Genomic DNA, 16,268 nt, shown 5'->3' with positions numbered 1-16,268 from the left:
GTGTGTGTGTGTGTGTGTGTGTATATATATATATATATATATATATATATATATATATATATTTAAGCAATCCTCACTAGTGTTGGATTGTTGCGGCCTACTTCACCAAATTATGTTTTCTGTGCTTGACACATTGTGTGATGAGAAGTACACCTGGATTAGGCAGCAACGTTTTCTAATGCTGGAGATCCCAGGTAGTTTACCTGATAAAAGGCTCCCCACCCCCTGAGTTAATGGGATTTTGGGAAGCAGATGAGGGGGACGACAGTAATCTGTTTCCACGATAACTGTTCCTATGTTTTGTGCACTGCTGAGAGATTGTCAAACATCACATGGTTTAGCAATAAAATGAAATAAAAAAATGAAATAAAATAAAATAAAAAACGACCCCTTTCTGCCTGAGACTCTCAGCCAGGACAAAGAAGGCTCACTGCAGGGCTCAGCAGCAAAAACGGCCTTGGCTGCCATGTGGCTGTTTGCTGTGTTTGTGGGTCACGTGGCTCTGTGGGCCTCTCCACCATGTCGCCCTCCTTCCCCACCCCTTCAGCTGCTTCCTCTTATCTCCACCGCCTTCCGTGCTTCTGTTTCCCTTCAGCTGTTTCTGAGAGATTATCAAACATTTTAGAAACCTGAGCATGGAAAGGGCTGACAGTGCATGGCCTTTCTGAGCGCGAGAGGCAGCTACTTGAGAAATACATTGCTGTGCTTCACGTGTCTTGGCTGTTGGAAAACAGGGGTGTACCTTGTCAACCGCAGATGGCCCCCAGACTAAATTCATGTGGCCCTCAGCTTTATTTTACGCAGGTGACGAGGAGGGGGGGAAGTGGGTGGCAGCAAGAGAGAGAAACCCTTAGTATGGAAGCAGAGAGTGGGGTGCTTCACCATGGATGCTGCCCCCCACTCACTGGCAGACGGGGCCCCCAACAGGGAGAGGAAAAAGGTGCCCACTCCTGTTCCTGAAGAAATAGCAGGGGCAGCTGGAATTGTGAGAAAGGGAGTCAACCCTTCTCCTGACCCCCACCTACTGCAGTCCCAATCAAAAATACACACCCTGCCCTCCAAGCGGTCCTTTTCCCTTGGAGAAAGGCTTGCCAGTGTGAACCAGTGTGGTGTAGTGATTCAGAGCGGTGGACTCGTAATCTGGTGAACCGGGTTCGCTTCCCCGCTCCTCCACATGCAGCTGCTGGGTGACCTTGGGCCAGTCACACTTCTCTGAAGTCTCTCAGCCCCACTCACCTCACAGAGTGTTTGTTGAGGGGGAGGAAGGGAAAGGAGATGGTTAGCTGCTTTGTGACTCCTTTGGGTAGTGATAAAGCGGGATATCAAGTCCAAACTCTTCTTAAAGTGCGGGGAGGAGGGCATTCTTCAAGATTCAGGCTTTCAATGAATCTGACCATTTTTTTAGCAACAACGAAGGGATCAGCGGGACAGTTACAGGTGGAGATCAGGGAACTGGTGGGTTGAAATGGTTTGCTGGTAGTGGTGTTCAGCCATTGGGCATGGAGGGAGGAGGTGGGAACTGTGGACCAGTCCTGGTTTTTTTATCTGGAACACAGCTTAGAGGAAGTCCTCAGCGGGAGCTGGTTCCCGTTGGGAGTGGTAGGGCAGGGAGGTCAACAGCAGATGGGGCCAGATCCAATGGCAGGCAGAGGCAATTCATTCTAGCTTTGCCCCCTGCACCCCTGCTGAGTTCTAAAAAGGCAACACTGAGATGAGGAGAAAGAGGAGAGCGACAGCCAAGGTTGCAGGGTCACACCACTTACCTAGGGTGCTTACTGTTCAATTTCTGTACGCTTTCTGAGCAGCTGTAAATCCCGACCCTCTTGTTTCCTGATGTCCAGCCAAACCCCTGTGTGTTTCTGCATAACCATTTAAGTTACAAGCCTCTCTGGCTTTGTAAAAGTGCCATGTGCAATGATGATGATGGTGACAGTTGGAGCCCCAAAGAGGGCCTCAACCAACCTATCGCCCTGGGCTCCTTCGGGAGGAAGGATGAGATATATAGTAGTAGTAGTAGTAATAATAATAATAATAATAATAATAATAATAGGTTGTTATAGTAGGGGGTGTCATTCTTCGGTGAGGGGGTCTTAAAGATATTTTTGGGTGTGAAGACTTCAAATCTGCTATTATTTTTGTGATTTGACAACATTTGGCTGGGTAAGTTTACGTTTGATGAAGCACATAAACTGTTTTCAGAAAACCAAATAATTTTAATTTTATCTTCTGAAGGTGTCAGATAATGCTAAACAACAGTAACATGAATAAATACATAATGATATTAATATTTAACATGCAGTTAAAGTACTTGGCAATCATTTTTAACTATTCCAATGCAATTTTACACACATTTTATTTACGAAGCAAAACTAAATGATATTAATTTAACCAAAATATCTTTTGAATTGCCAAGTCACGTAACAAATTTTTAGCATCCCTCATTTTTGGGAATTTGAAAGTTGAAAAATTCAGCACACCCATCATGCTATGGTAAATGAGGAACCGGAATGGGGAATAGATCAGCCTTTTAACATTTGGTAAGATTATTGTTTATTTTGTTAAATGCATTTCTCACAGTCAAGTATCTCACTGCTGCCAAGCAGTACATTAAGGATAAAAATAATGTTGGTGTCAGAAACAAAAGTCCTGAACTGCAAATTATTTCAATCCTATTGCTCTCCACGCCCCCACCCATAAAAATATTGCAGCTCTTTCTGAGAAGACTAGAAAATAAGACAGCCATTATCTCAATGTCTTTATGGCACTAACACTCAGAATATGGTGATCAGTTCTGGTCACCACACCTGAAAATGATATTGTAGAATGGGGGAACTTCCAGAAAAGCAGAACTAAAACAATTGAGGGGCTGGAGCCACTCCCCTTTGAGGCAAAGTTGCCATGATTGGGGCTTTTTATTTCAGAAAGGAAGGTCAATAAACTGAGGAGGCAGGGAACATGATAGAGGCACATAAAATTACACATGGAGTGAAGCAAGTGACTAAAAGTATTTCTCCTCTCACGATGCTGGAACTCATGGAAATCCACTGAAGCTGCAGACAAAGAAAGTACTTTTTCACACAGCACAGAGCTGAACTATGGAATTCATTCACTCCCACAAGATTTGATGGCCACTATCTTGGATAGATTGAGGAAGTGCAGAAAGGCAGTGATTTAGAGGATGTCATATAGATAACGGGAAATAAATGGAGGCACAGGAAGCTTGCTATTCACGTTAAATGGCAGTGTTGCACGATCCCAAGATCCTGAGAACCACAGGCTCTCTGTTCCTGCTTTGCAGGCTCACCCTCCGAGGGCAGTGGCAGAGAAAAGCTGCGAAGCAGAAACTATCGAAGCTCAGCTCTCTTCTGCCCTCCCCCATGCATAGTTATCTTCTCTCTGTTTTGAAAAGTACTTTTAAAATTATTTTCTGCGGCAACAATAAACTAGGTGAACATTAACCATTATTGGTGTCCTGGTGTTCTTGTCACATTGTCCATTTTCCTTACCAAGTTCATATCCTTGGTTTAAGTCGCCAAAGCATGAACAGTCTATGGATGCCCCTTGAGCCAAAATCCCACATGTAGTTCTGAGAAAAAGAATGTTGAGTCTCCATGGCGTCTGCTGCACTCAGCACTCCCCCCATCCCCATGACAGTATGACATGAACAATGTCCCCTTTGTTCTGAGGGGAGAGGGGAAGAACAAATAACTCACTGAAAGTTTGGAATTTATTGGGGACTAGGCTCCTCAATTGACCTGAGCCAGGGAGCCTCCAGACAGCCAGTATTTTGCGGGAGGGATCCAAACGCATACTGGAACTTAGGGAGAGGCCCATAGCTCAGTGGTAAGTCATCTGCTTTGCATTCAGAAGGTCCCAGATTCCGAGACCTGGGAGAAGAAGCGGTGGAAGAGGACTGGAAGAAGTTTAAGAACTATCTGCAGAAACACTGTAAAGTGTATGAATGTTAAAATGATGTTGGATATGGAATAATATGGCATCATGGGAACAGTGTTTAAAAATATGTTAAAAATGTAACAAAAAGGGTGGAAAAATAAGGTTATATTATGTCAAAGTAAATAATATGTTAAAGGTGTTTAATTATAAGGAGGAAAGATTGGAGACATAATAGAAGTGATTACAATAACCAGAAATGAGTTTTGAAGAAGGGTAAGGATTTGCTGTAACTGATTGGACAAAGAGGAGTACAAAGAGGGGCGGCGTGAGGAAGTCAAGAAAGAAAGCTTTGTAAACATGAGTTTGAAAAGCGGAGTTGTTTTTAACTTTTTCTTTTCTTTTTACTTTTTTACTGTTTTTGCTGTTTTGTGTTGTTTTGATATTTCCTTTGTTTTTGGAAAAATAAATAAATATATTTAAAAAAAAACACACAAAACAGAAGGTCCCAGATTCAATCCCAAGCATCTCCTGGTGGTGCTGGAATATTCCCTGCCTGAAACCCTGGAGAGCTCCTGCCAATCAGTGTGCAGTACTGAGCTAGATGAACTAGTGGTCTGACTCCATATGAGACAGCTCCCCATGTTCCTTATTGAGGTTTGCACACTTAAAGTGAATATTAAGGAGCTCTGCTGCCCTAGTGCAACAAATCAACTTTTTAAAAGCCTCAGGGCTTTCTGCAGTTTGGAAAGTGATAGGAAAAGCCATTGAAAAATGCAGGATGGTACGAAAAAGATCTAGGGGTCTGAGCAGACCACGAATCCACAGTGTGATGCAGCAGCAAAAAAAACCCCCTAATGCTATTCTAGGCTGCATCAACAGAAGTCTATCATCCAGATCAAGGGAAGTATAATAGTCCCACTCTATTCTGCCTTGATCAGATCACACCTGGAATACTGTGTCCAATTCTGCGCACCACAATTTAAGAAGGATGTTGACAAACTGGAACGTGTGCAGAGGAGGGCAACGAAGATGATCAAGGGTCTGGAAACCAAGCATTATGAGGAGCGCTTGAAGGAGCTGGGTATGTTTAGCCTGGAAAAGAGGAGACTGAGAGGAGAGGTGATAGCCATCTTCAAATATTCCAAGGGATGTCACACTGAAAATGGAGCAAGCTTGTATTCTCCTGCTCTGGAGGGTAGGCCTCGATCCAAGGGCTTCAAGTTACAAGAAAGGAGATTCTGACTAAACATCAGGAAGAACTTTCTGACAGTAAGAGCTGTTCAGCAGTGGAACAGTCTCCCTTGGGGGGGTTGTAGATTCTCCTTCCTTTAAGGTTTGGAAGCAGAGGTTAGAGGGCAATGTGTCATGGATGCTTTAGCTGAGATTCCTGCATTGCAGAGGTTGGACCAGATGACCCTGCACCATACTGTTGACTCATGTTAAGCTTGTGTTCCACCAAGACCCCAGGTCCTTTTCACATGTACTGCTAGTAAGCCAGGTGTCCCCCCCATCCTACATTGCTGCATCTGGTTCTTCCTGCCTAAGTGCAGAACTTTACATATGCCCCTACTGAAATTCATTTTGTTAGCTTGCGCCCAGTTCTCCAATCTGTTACGGTCATTTTGAATTTTGATTCTGTGGCATTAGCTATGCCTCACATCATCTGCAAATTTGATAAGCACCCCCTCAAATCATCCAGATAACTAAAGGGTTTAAAATACCCACCCACCCCACACAAAGAAAATTAAAGCTAGGACCACCACACCCACATATAAAAACCAAATGCTTCTTTGCATTAAAAGCAAAGATGCATTAAATGTTGGCTGAGCAGCGTTCAAAACGGAGGGGGCTTTCCTTGCCCCCATGCAAAGAGCCTCCTTCTCTGGAAATGTTGAGAAACCTAAATCTGTGAGACAGAGTTGCTATGACGACTGTACTTCGAGAGCATGGTAACCATGGGGAACAACCGTCTGACGCACCCGGCCACCAGCAACTACTTTTGAGGATTTTGCCCTCATCTCTAGTGCATGTCCCAACTGTACACTATATCCTGCTTTTACAAATATCACCCAAAGCTGCTTTCAAGGAGTTTCAAATAAACACAGTTTCAGGCCAGGGAAGCATTCTAGAAGGGGTCATGCACACCTCTTAAGGACCAGGTTTGCTGCTTTGTGATGCAAGTCCTGGCCATGATTAATATGCATCTTCTGCCTTTAAGCATGATTTTAGTAAGTTGGCAACCCTAATAAACAGAAGCACTTGTGTAGTTGGCTACCGAGTACCTTAATGTTATCAGATACGTTTATGCTTAATGTATATTTACATATACCTGTATATATATTTTTAAAAGTGTATCAGACCTCTTTATTCTATCCCTTTCAAAGTTAAGTAAGCTGTGTTTTAGGGACGCAGGTGGCGCTGTGGGTTAAAGCCTCAGCGCCTAGGGCTTGCCGATCGAAAGGTCGGCGGTTCGAATCCCTGCGGCGGGGTGCGCTCCCGCTGCTTGGTCCCAGCGCCTGCCAACCTAGCAGTTCGAAAGCACCTCCAGGTGCAAGTAGATAAATAGGGACCGCTTACCAGCGGGAAGGTAAACGGTGTTTCCGTGTGCGGCTCTGGCTCTGGCTCTGGCTCTGGCCAGAGCAGCGATGTCACGCTGGCCACGTGACCCGGAAGTGTCTCCGGACAGCGCTGGCCCCTGGCCTCTTAAGTGAGATGGGCGCACAACCCCAGAGTCTGTCAAGACTGGCCCGTACGGGCAGGGGTACTTTTACCTTTACCTTTAAGCTGTGTTTTAACCCAGCTGGACTGAAATATTGAGTTGCGAGCTTTGCAGGGCAGGATGTATCAGCTTTGATGAGAAATAACTCAAGCCTTATTGACTGCAGAGCAACCGGAACAGAACAGTTGCATTTGTGTGTGTGTGTGTGTGTGTGTGTGTGTGTGAGAGAGAGAGAGAGAGAGAGAGAGAATGGATTTTGCTTACAGGAGGGCAAAGAAGCACGTTTTGTCTAGCAGATGAGCAAGCTGGCAATATCTGAAGTGTCAGCAATCTGGACTCTTTGATGCTTAATAAAAGTTCCCGTGAATGCATGAGAGAACAATACAGTGGTACCTCGATTACAGACGCTTCAGGTTACAGACTCCGCTAACCCAGAAATAGTACCTCGGGTTAAGAACTTTGCTTCAGGATGAGAACAGAAATTGCGTGGCGCCAGCAGGAGGCCCCATTAGCTGAAGTGGTACCTCAGGTTAAGAACAGTTTCAGGTTAAGAACGGACCTCTGGAACGAATTAAGTTCTTAAACCGAGGTATACCACTGTATTGAGGTAATTCAAACCAGGATTTTGGCAGAGAAGAATGCCGTTTTCATAAGCTAATTACCATTATGGATTCTATAGGAAAGAACATTTTGCTGGGAGATGCAACCAGGGCCAGTCCAAGACATTTGGGCACCTGAGGTGAACCACAAAATGGTGTCTCCCACCCCACCAGGGAAGAAAGGGTGAGTGATAATCTATATCAGAATCTGCTGTCCCTGTGGATTCTGCTGCCCAAGGCAGTTGCCTCACTTTGCCTTATAGGTGGGCCGGCCCTTGATGCGACTATGAAAACAGTTCCCTCTCAATTCCAATTTAGAAAAAACAATATGGGGCAGAGAAGCCAGTGGTAGAGAAGACCCAAGTGGAACTTAGAAGACCAATTGGGAAATAGTTTACAGTTAGAAGAATTACAATTCAGAGGAGATTTGCTGCTGCACTAGAGGGTAAGATCTGAACTAGTGGCTTCAAATTACAACAAATGAGACTTCAGCTAAACAGGAAGCGTTTTCGATGGCAAGAGCTGTTGGGGACGTAACACCTTGCTGTGTAAATATTTTTAGATAATTAAACTTGGAACCTTCAATTTTTTTTAATCTGGTTCTTTTTCCTTAAACACTTGCAAAGGAAGTCCTCAGACTGTAGTCTGATTGTCCAACCTTGCATCCTTGCATTCCTTTCTGCAAAGAATAATTCCTGAACTGTGTGTCTTGGGCCTGTGTGTGTTGCACTCTGCACAAAAATGGGAAAAAACTCCGAGCATAACTGATTGGGTGAAGGAAAATGTGGCATCCTCCGTCATAAAACTTGCATGTGAGAGGAACACAATGCATAATAAGAATGAAAATAAATTTATTGAGAAGCCGGCCTTGTTTTTGCATTTCTGGAACAACAACGTAAACAACAATATTCTTCACTTTTGGTTTATACATGGTACTGTAGAGTTTTTGTTACGTTGTCCCTTCCGCCTCCCCTTCCCTCCATTCCATTTTCTATTCTTGCCTTTCCTCCTTTTTATTTCATTTTCCCCCCCAGTGTGAGAAGCATAGGGTGTTTGATGCATAATTGGTTTTGGCTGCAAATTGTAATTACATAACTTTATTTAAGAAACGCAAACAAACAAACAAACAATTCAAAAAGCAGAACCCAAGTGCTACAGAAACTCTCCCCACGTGTGATACTTGGAAGTAGACAGCCTCCAGCTACAGGCAGAGCATAGCCATCATGGCTAGTGGTTACTGACAGCCTTGCCCTCCAGGAATTTGTCTAAGATTTCCTCCGCAAACCTGCCTTCTGGGGACAAGGCCTTCAGTGGCAGCAGCTAAATAATGGAATTCCCAGCATAAACTTGTGCAGCTGGTCCCTTTTGTTATTGCCTCTTAATTATATCTTGCAAAGCCTGCCCTAATCTTTTGGACTTTTAAGTTTAATATTAATTGTTATCCCATTCAGAATCCTACCTTTCCTCCAAAGAGCTTGAGATGGTGTGCATGATGGTGTACCCTTCTCCATTTTCTCCCTTATAACAACCCTGCATGGTAGGCCAGGCTGAGAGACAGTTATCAGTCTGAGGTCACCCAGTGAGATTCATGGCTGAGTCAGGATTTGAACTCAGGTCTACCAGGTCCTAACCTGACACTCCAACTACTACACCACTCTGGCTCTAATCTGATCTGTCTTTTAGTATATTTGCTCCCCCTCCCCATTTTTAATTTTTTAAAAATTGACTTCCGGTTTGTGCCATTGATTCTGCTCCTGTTTTTATTGTTATACTTCTTTTTGTATCTGATTGTTAACTGTCTTGAAACTCTGCAAGAAGGCAGACTGTGAATACATAAATAAATATTTAACCATGCACCAAGGAGGAAATCAATTGGAAAAACAACAACAGGCCCTCGTTGCATTTGTTCCACAGTGTTAATGTGCTTTTGGTGCCTTATTGCGTGTGCATCACTTTCCCTGTTTCACCTGTGTAGGGATGCTTTTTAAACACTTAAAATGTGAACTGGAATCTACTATCTTCCCTTTCAGAGATGTAGCTTCAGAGTGGCCTGAAGCCTCTACCCAACCCCCGTCAGGGATATTCAAGGACACCCCCCCCCCAGAAAATTTGGCCATCATTTAAAAAAGCAAGTCTCTCGTCTCTTTTACTTGTGGTGAAATAAGAGCAACTATACAGACATATTTCTTCCCAGTACCTCATTAAGAAACAATGCAAGTAAATAGCATTTAGACTTTGGTAAGCTACCTACCTGTATTTATATTCTGCCTGCTCTGCTAATAAAGCAGAATGGCATGCAGACGGCCTGGTATAAATCCACTCCAATGCACAATTATGGCAGCAATTATTGGGAAGGGCCATATTTCAGTAGCAGAGCACCTGCTTTGCATGCAGAAGGTCCCAGGTTCTACCTCCCCGCCACCCCATCCCCCCACATCTCCCAGGTAGGGCTGGGAGAGACTCTTGACTGAAGCCCCGGAGTGCTGCTGCCTGCTGTATAGATGGACCAATGGTCTGAGTTAGTATAGAATGTTGTGGTTTAGTTGTTTAGTTGTGTCCGGCTCTTTGTGACCCCGTGGACCAGAGCACGCCAGGCACTCCTGTCTTCCACTGCCTCCCGCAGTTTGGTCAAACTCATGCTGGTAGCTTCGAGAACACTGTCCCACCATCTCGTCCTCTGTCATCCCCTTCTCCTTGTGCCCTCCATCCTTCCCAACATCAGAGTCTTTTCCAGGGAGTCTTCTCTTCTCATGAGGTGGCCAAAGTCTTGGAGTCTCAGCTTCAGGATCTGTCCTTCCAGTGAGCACTCAGGGCTGATTTCCTTCAGAATGGGTACGTTTGATCTTCTTGCAGTCCATGGGACTCTCAAGAGTCTCCTCCAGCACCAGAATTCAAAAGCAGCAATTCTTCAGTGATCAGCCTTCTTTATGGTCCAGATCTCACCTCCATATACATCACTGCTGGGAAAACCATGGCTTTAACTATACGGACCTTTGTCGGCAAGGTGATGTCTCTGCTTTTTAAGATGCTGTCTAGGTTTGTCATTGCTTTCCTCCCAAGAAGCAGGAGTCTTTTAATTTCGTGAGTATAGAATACACCTGCCAAAAACAAAACCAGTTTGTGGGTATCCCTCTGGCCCTATCCATCAGGACTAATGATTGCTGGTGCAAAGAGAGATACAGAGAGTTTTTCGTTTTTTGTATCATTGCAACCTGTTGCTTATATGATCACTTTGGGGAACTACGTATTTGATCGCAAGGCAATAGTGTAAATCTAGTGTAAAATTAAAAATAGATCGCTTGGATTTGTTCCTCGGGCCCCTTCTTGGTGTCAGATCTCTCTTCCCAAACACCTCACTAACTGCGCGCGCGCACAGCGAGAGGCAGAGGCAGAGAGCGAGCTGAAATCGGATCAGGAGAGAAGAGGAGGAGGAGGAGGGGGCGGAAAGGGTGCCCCTGATTTGCTGCTCGGAGCATGAATGCAGACGGGAGAAAGCGAGACGTGCTAGGACCCAGAGGCTTGCAAAATCCAAGAGAGTCGTCTTTTCGTCTGGATCCCAGAGGTTTAGCAGCTTCTTCTGGTGGTGGGATGTGTGCAAGTGAAGCTGGTACCAGCCCAGAGGAGAGATCCATTTCTGCTGAAATCTAGAAGTGGATCGAGGGCGCACCGGAAGATCAAGAAGGTGGCATGCATGGCTTTTTTGGGGGAGGGGGTTGTTTTGTGAAGTAGAGGCGGGGTGGGGTGGGGGGTGGAGAAGCTGCCAGTGTCTAGAAACCTTAAGATATAGCGGCTGGTTTCTCTCTGGTTGCCCCTAGATCTGCTTCGTAGGTTTGGTTGCCTGACAGCAGGCTGCTGAGTTTGACAACAAACAGGCCTCCCATGGAAACGCATTGTTAAATATTTGTTTGAGTAAAGGTCTTGGGGTTCCTCCAAATGGACCCAGGTGTCCGTACCATCCGTTACACTTGGCTAAGCTTTTTATGTATGTGCATGCTAACGATTTATTTGACAAATCTCCAAAGGATAAGGGTAGGTTTAAAGAGAAGTATGGTGGGTTTTGGGGGGCAGGTTGGTTGTGTGTATCATATATATATATATATATACATATTCTGTGTGTGTGTGTGTGTGTGTGTGTGTGTGTGTATAATATGAATTGCACTTCTCTCATATATATGTATATATATATATACTGTGTGTGTGTGTGTGTGTGTAGATATATAATATGAATTGCACTTCTCTCATATATATGTATATATGTGTGTGTGTGTGTGTGTGTGTGTGTGTGTATGAGAGAAGTGCATTCATATAACAGAGTGGTGATATTTCTAGATAAGAAGACTCCATATATATATATATATATATATGGAGTATAGCAATGCAGAAGGAAGGAGTAAATGAAAAGAGGAAGCTGTAAAAACTGAGTCTGTGCACTCATCATTGTTTACAGTACAACTAATAGTGGCTCTCCAGGAATTTGTACGGGGGTCTCACTGAACCCTGCCTGGAGATCCTGCAGTTTGAATCTGGGACCATCTGCTTGCCAGGCAGATGCTCTTCCACTACGGCCCTTCCTGGCATACAAGTAAAGCAGCACAGAAGGCAGAGTGGTGTGTCTTTTTAGGGGGCGGGGGGATGTCTTACTTGTAAAGTTTCTTGTCTGTACACTCTCCGGTATGGGATGGAAGGATTTACTTGGGTCAGTGAAGCATAACTACTCAGCTTTCTTTGATTAACATCCTTGCACACACACACACACACACACACACACACACCCCGGCCACTCCTAAGAATATATTTTTTACTTATTTACATCATTGTGCACTGCACTTTCACACAAAATTTTGCAAGGCAGTGCAAGTTACAGAATTATCCAGGGAACAAGATGTCAGATTGTGATTGTATTGCACAATCCAAAATCTCTCTCTGGTTGGCAGATGTTGCATTAACTACATATACGCCATACATGTAAAGCACATTCCCCCACTCCCCAAATAATAATGAAAACTGTGATTTGTTAAGGGTGCTGGGAATTGTAGCTCTCACAGCAGCAAACAACAGTCCCAAGGATTTGTGGGGAGTGGGGGAACTGCACATTAAATGCATGGTGTGAAGACGGCCCCTGTATGTGGTTGGTCAAGATGTGCTGAGCCAGCACTGGATCCTCACTTTGAGTCACTTTTGCATTTTGTGCGTTTGTGCTGTGGGATCTGACATAACTCAGCTTTATTTTATTTTATCCTTAATGCAGCCTTTGCCAACCTGGAGAGCACCAGGTTGGTGGAGCCTGCCATAATGAAAACAGCTGTTTGGGAAAAACTGTTGGCCTGGGGCAGGGAATTATTCCAAACTTGGCCTTCTGCCACCTGGCATCATGTGCTTTGCTCAAGTTTAGCTAGAGAGAAAGCCTTCAACTCCAACCAGCAGATTGGCCAATGAGCGTCTGAGGCTGCTTTCGATTTGATTCCTCACCAGCAACCGTGTTTGAAAAGCCAGCCCATCTCCTTTATTTTATTTTATTTTTAAACACCATTTGCTTTTGCAGGCCTCTGAGAGCAGGGCTGTGTGCTGGCCTGTCTTGTTGCGATGCTTGAATAAAAGGAGCAAGTGCACGAGCTGCATCATGGAAGGATGGTCTGGCAACTGGGGCTGGCAGCACCTCATGGCTCCCCACGAAGGAGAAGACCCCCCCAACCATGCTCCCGACTTTGTTCATGTGAGACATCCTGCCTTGGTAAGGAGGGAGACACTGACCTGGATTTTTAATATGTTCTGTTAGAGCTTAAATCACGCACAGGCCCAAATGCCCAAGCAGCACTTATTTATCTGCTTGTTTTAAAACATTTGTACCCGGCTGAAGTTCTGAAGGCGGCATGCATTATATATAATGTCTGCTAAAATAGACAATGGCATAATCAATACTGGGAGTGGGGCAAAGATGTAGAGTAAATCTACATCCCCACCAACCTCAGCCTGCCACCAGCCAGACCCTGCCCCCCTGCCTTCTTACCTAAATCCAGTCCAGGGTGTCGCCCTGCCTGCCATCTTCCTCCTTCTTAGTCTCAGTGCTGCCCCTTGTAGAACTCAGCAGGGAGAAGGAACATGGAGATAAAGAATGAGTTGGCTCTGGCTGTCATTGGCCTTGGACATACATACTACAGACATCAATTTATATGTATGCCGCCTTTTCAGAGTTCAAACCGTGCTCAAGGAAGCTTATGACATAACAAATTACAGAATTACAAACAAAACCAAAAAGTAGTCACAAACAACAAATAAAACACATCAAAAATACACAACCAAACTATTTGATTTCCACATAAATAATTAGATCTTAAAACAGAGATACAAAACATTAATATCAACAGCAGCAATACCCCGCCAAACAATACCCCCATTCTAAGTGTCTCTTCATCAGCCTCAGCTTTTGCAGCTGGAGTCAGTCAGGGTCCCACCCTCCCAGGTGGGAAAGGCCAACAAGCGGGGGGTGGGGGGTGGGGAGCAGGTCTTCCGAGGCTCCCAGCCAAGATGGTCTCTGGCCTCTTCAGGTAATCAATAATCTATTTGGTTGCCTATGATCAGGGCCTGCCCAAGACATTCTGGCACCTGAGGCAAACCACAAAATGTAACCCCCCTCCCCACTGTGGTCTAAACCACTGAGTGCTGTAGGTGTTGTTGTACTCCAACTCCTATCAGCCCCAACCAGTGTAGCCAATGGTAGGTAAACGTAAAAGGTTAAGGTCCCCTGGATGGTTAAGTCCAGCCTAATTTGACTGGGGTTGAGGCGCTCAACAAACTTCAGGCCAAGGGAGCTGGCGTTTGTCCACAGACAGCTTTCTGGGTCATGTGGCCAGCAGGACTAATCTGCTTCTGGCACAACAGAACACCAGAGCGCACGGAAACGGCATTTACCTTCCCACCGCAGTGAAACTCCCTCCCAATTGAGATTACACAGGCACCCACCCACCCTTTTCCTGAACTTCAGGTGCATGGCTTTCTTATTCCAGCAAACATTTTAAGATAGTTTTGCGTTTATGTTCAGTTTTATGATGAGTTTTTAACTGTTTTATTTTCTAGGGTTTAAAAATTCATTTATTTAATTTGTTCACAACATGAAAATACAAGATAAAAACACAAAATACATAATAAAAACAAATAATAATAATAATAATAAATTTTATTTATATCCCGCCCTCCCCAGCCGAAGCCGGGCTCAGGGCGGCTAACAACACTAAAACAGTATGACATTATAAAACATTATAAAAATGAATTAAAATCAAAATTGATGGCAACCATAAACTAAAGTTTTGTAAAGATTGCCAGAGGAGGGGGTCAGGCTGCGCCCTGACCAAATGCCAGGTGGAACAGCTCTGTCTTGCAGGCCCTGCGGAAAGATGTCAAGTCCTGCAGGGCCCTTGTCTCTTGTGACAGAGCGTTCCACCAGGTTGGAGCCGCAGCCGAAAAAGCCCTGGCTCTAGTTGAGGCCAGCCTAACCTCTCTGAGGCCTGGGACCCTCAAGGTGTTTTTATTTGAAGATCGTAAGTTCCTCTGTGGGGCATACCAGGAGAGGCGGTCCCGTAGGTACGAGGGCCCTAGGCCGTATAGGGCTTTGAAGGTTAAAACCAGCACCTTAAACCTGATCCTGTACTCCACCGGGAGCCAGTGCAGCTGGTATAGCACCGGATGAATGTGATCTCTAAGCGAAGACCCCGTAAGGAGTCTCGCTGCGGCATTCTGCACCCGCTGGAGTTTCTGGGTCAGTCTCAAGGGCAGCCCCACGTAGAGCGAGTTACAATAATCCAGTCTGGAGGTGACCGTCGCGTGGATCACAGTGGCTAGGTCAGGGCGAGAGAGGTAAGGAGCCAACTGCTTAGCTTGGCGGAGATGAAAAAATGCCGCCTTTGTTATAGCTGCAATCTGCGCCTCCATGGAGAGGGAGGTATCGAAGATTACACCCAAACTCTTAACGGACGGTGCTGGCACTAATTGCACCCCCGCAAGAGATGGGAGTTGCCCCCTCAGTCCCATGTCGTCCCGTCCCAGCCAGAGGACCTCTGTCTTCGAAGGATTTAACTTCAACCGGCTCCCACGTAACCATCCAGCCACAGCCTCCAAGCATCTGATCAGTGTGTCTGGGGCTGAGTCCGGGTGGCCGTCCATCAACAAATAGAGTTGGGTGTCATCAGCATACTTATGGCAGCCCAGCCCAAAACTCCGGACAAGCTGGGCGAGGGGGCGCATAAAGATGTTAAAAAGCATCGGGGAGAGTATTGCACCCTGAGGCACACCACACACCAAGGAGTGGCGGGATGACAATTCCCCCCCAAGCGCCACCCTCTGTCCCCGACCAGAGAGAAACGAGCGCAGCCATTGAAGGACTGTGCCCTGGATCCCCACGTCGGCAAGGCGGTGGTCCAGGAGTTCGTGATCGACCATGTCGAAGGCTGCTGACAGGTCTAGAAGAATCAGCAGCCCCGACCCGCCTCGATCCAGCTGCCTGCGGAGATCATCTGTTAGGGCGACCAGAGCCGTCTCGGTCCCATGACCAGCGCGGAAGCCGGACTGGAATGGATCCAGAGCTGATGTTTCATCCAGAAACCTACCAAGCTGTTCAGCAACCGCTCTCTCAATCACCTTACCCAGGAATGGAAGATTCGAAACCGGGCAGTAATTGGATAGATCTAAGGGATCTAATGATGTTTTCTTTAAGAGCGGGCGCACCACTGCCTCCTTCAGTTCCCCTGGGAATGTCCCAGTGCCAAGGGACAGATTGATGATATCCCCCAGGGGGGCCCGCACCTCGTCTGGACACGCTCTAATCAGCCAGGACGGGCACGGGTCGAGAGGACAGGTGGTGGGCTTTCCAGCTCGGAGGAGTCTGTCTACATCAGCTGGGGATATCCAGTCAAAGTGGTCCAATACTGAACCCGAGGACAGTCGAGGGGCCTCCAGTTCCTTTATTGTATCCAAATTGGCAGGGAGGTCATGGCGGAGCAACAAGACCTTCTCCGCAAAAAAGCTCGCAAATGCCTCACAGCTGCGCGTCAGATTGTTATTTA

The 16,268-nt window shown here is 45.7% G+C and overlaps 1 protein-coding gene across 7 annotated transcripts in view; it reads left to right on the top strand.

The window, feature by feature from the left end:
• Window positions 1-10,646: 10,646 nt before the first annotated feature.
• ST6GALNAC6 (ST6 N-acetylgalactosaminide alpha-2,6-sialyltransferase 6) overlaps window positions 10,647-16,268 on the top strand; it is a 32,381-nt gene continuing 26,759 nt past the window's right edge. For 2 of the 7 annotated variants that reach the window (XM_079962241.1, XM_079962245.1), the window contains exons 1-2: window positions 10,649-10,894; window positions 12,755-12,943. The gene's annotated coding sequence lies outside the window, so the exon portion shown is untranslated. Of the gene's footprint in view, window positions 10,895-11,104; window positions 11,242-12,754; window positions 12,944-16,268 lie in introns of those variants that run through there. The other 5 variants (XM_079962244.1, XM_079962246.1, XM_079962242.1 and 2 more) reach the window with 5 other exon arrangements.

The sequence above is a fragment of the Podarcis cretensis genome (genome assembly GCF_951804945.1).
Source record: "Podarcis cretensis genome assembly, chromosome: Z".
Classification (NCBI taxonomy): Eukaryota; Metazoa; Chordata; class Lepidosauria; order Squamata; family Lacertidae; genus Podarcis; species Podarcis cretensis.
This window is presented reverse-complemented; position numbering and strand designations above follow the sequence as displayed.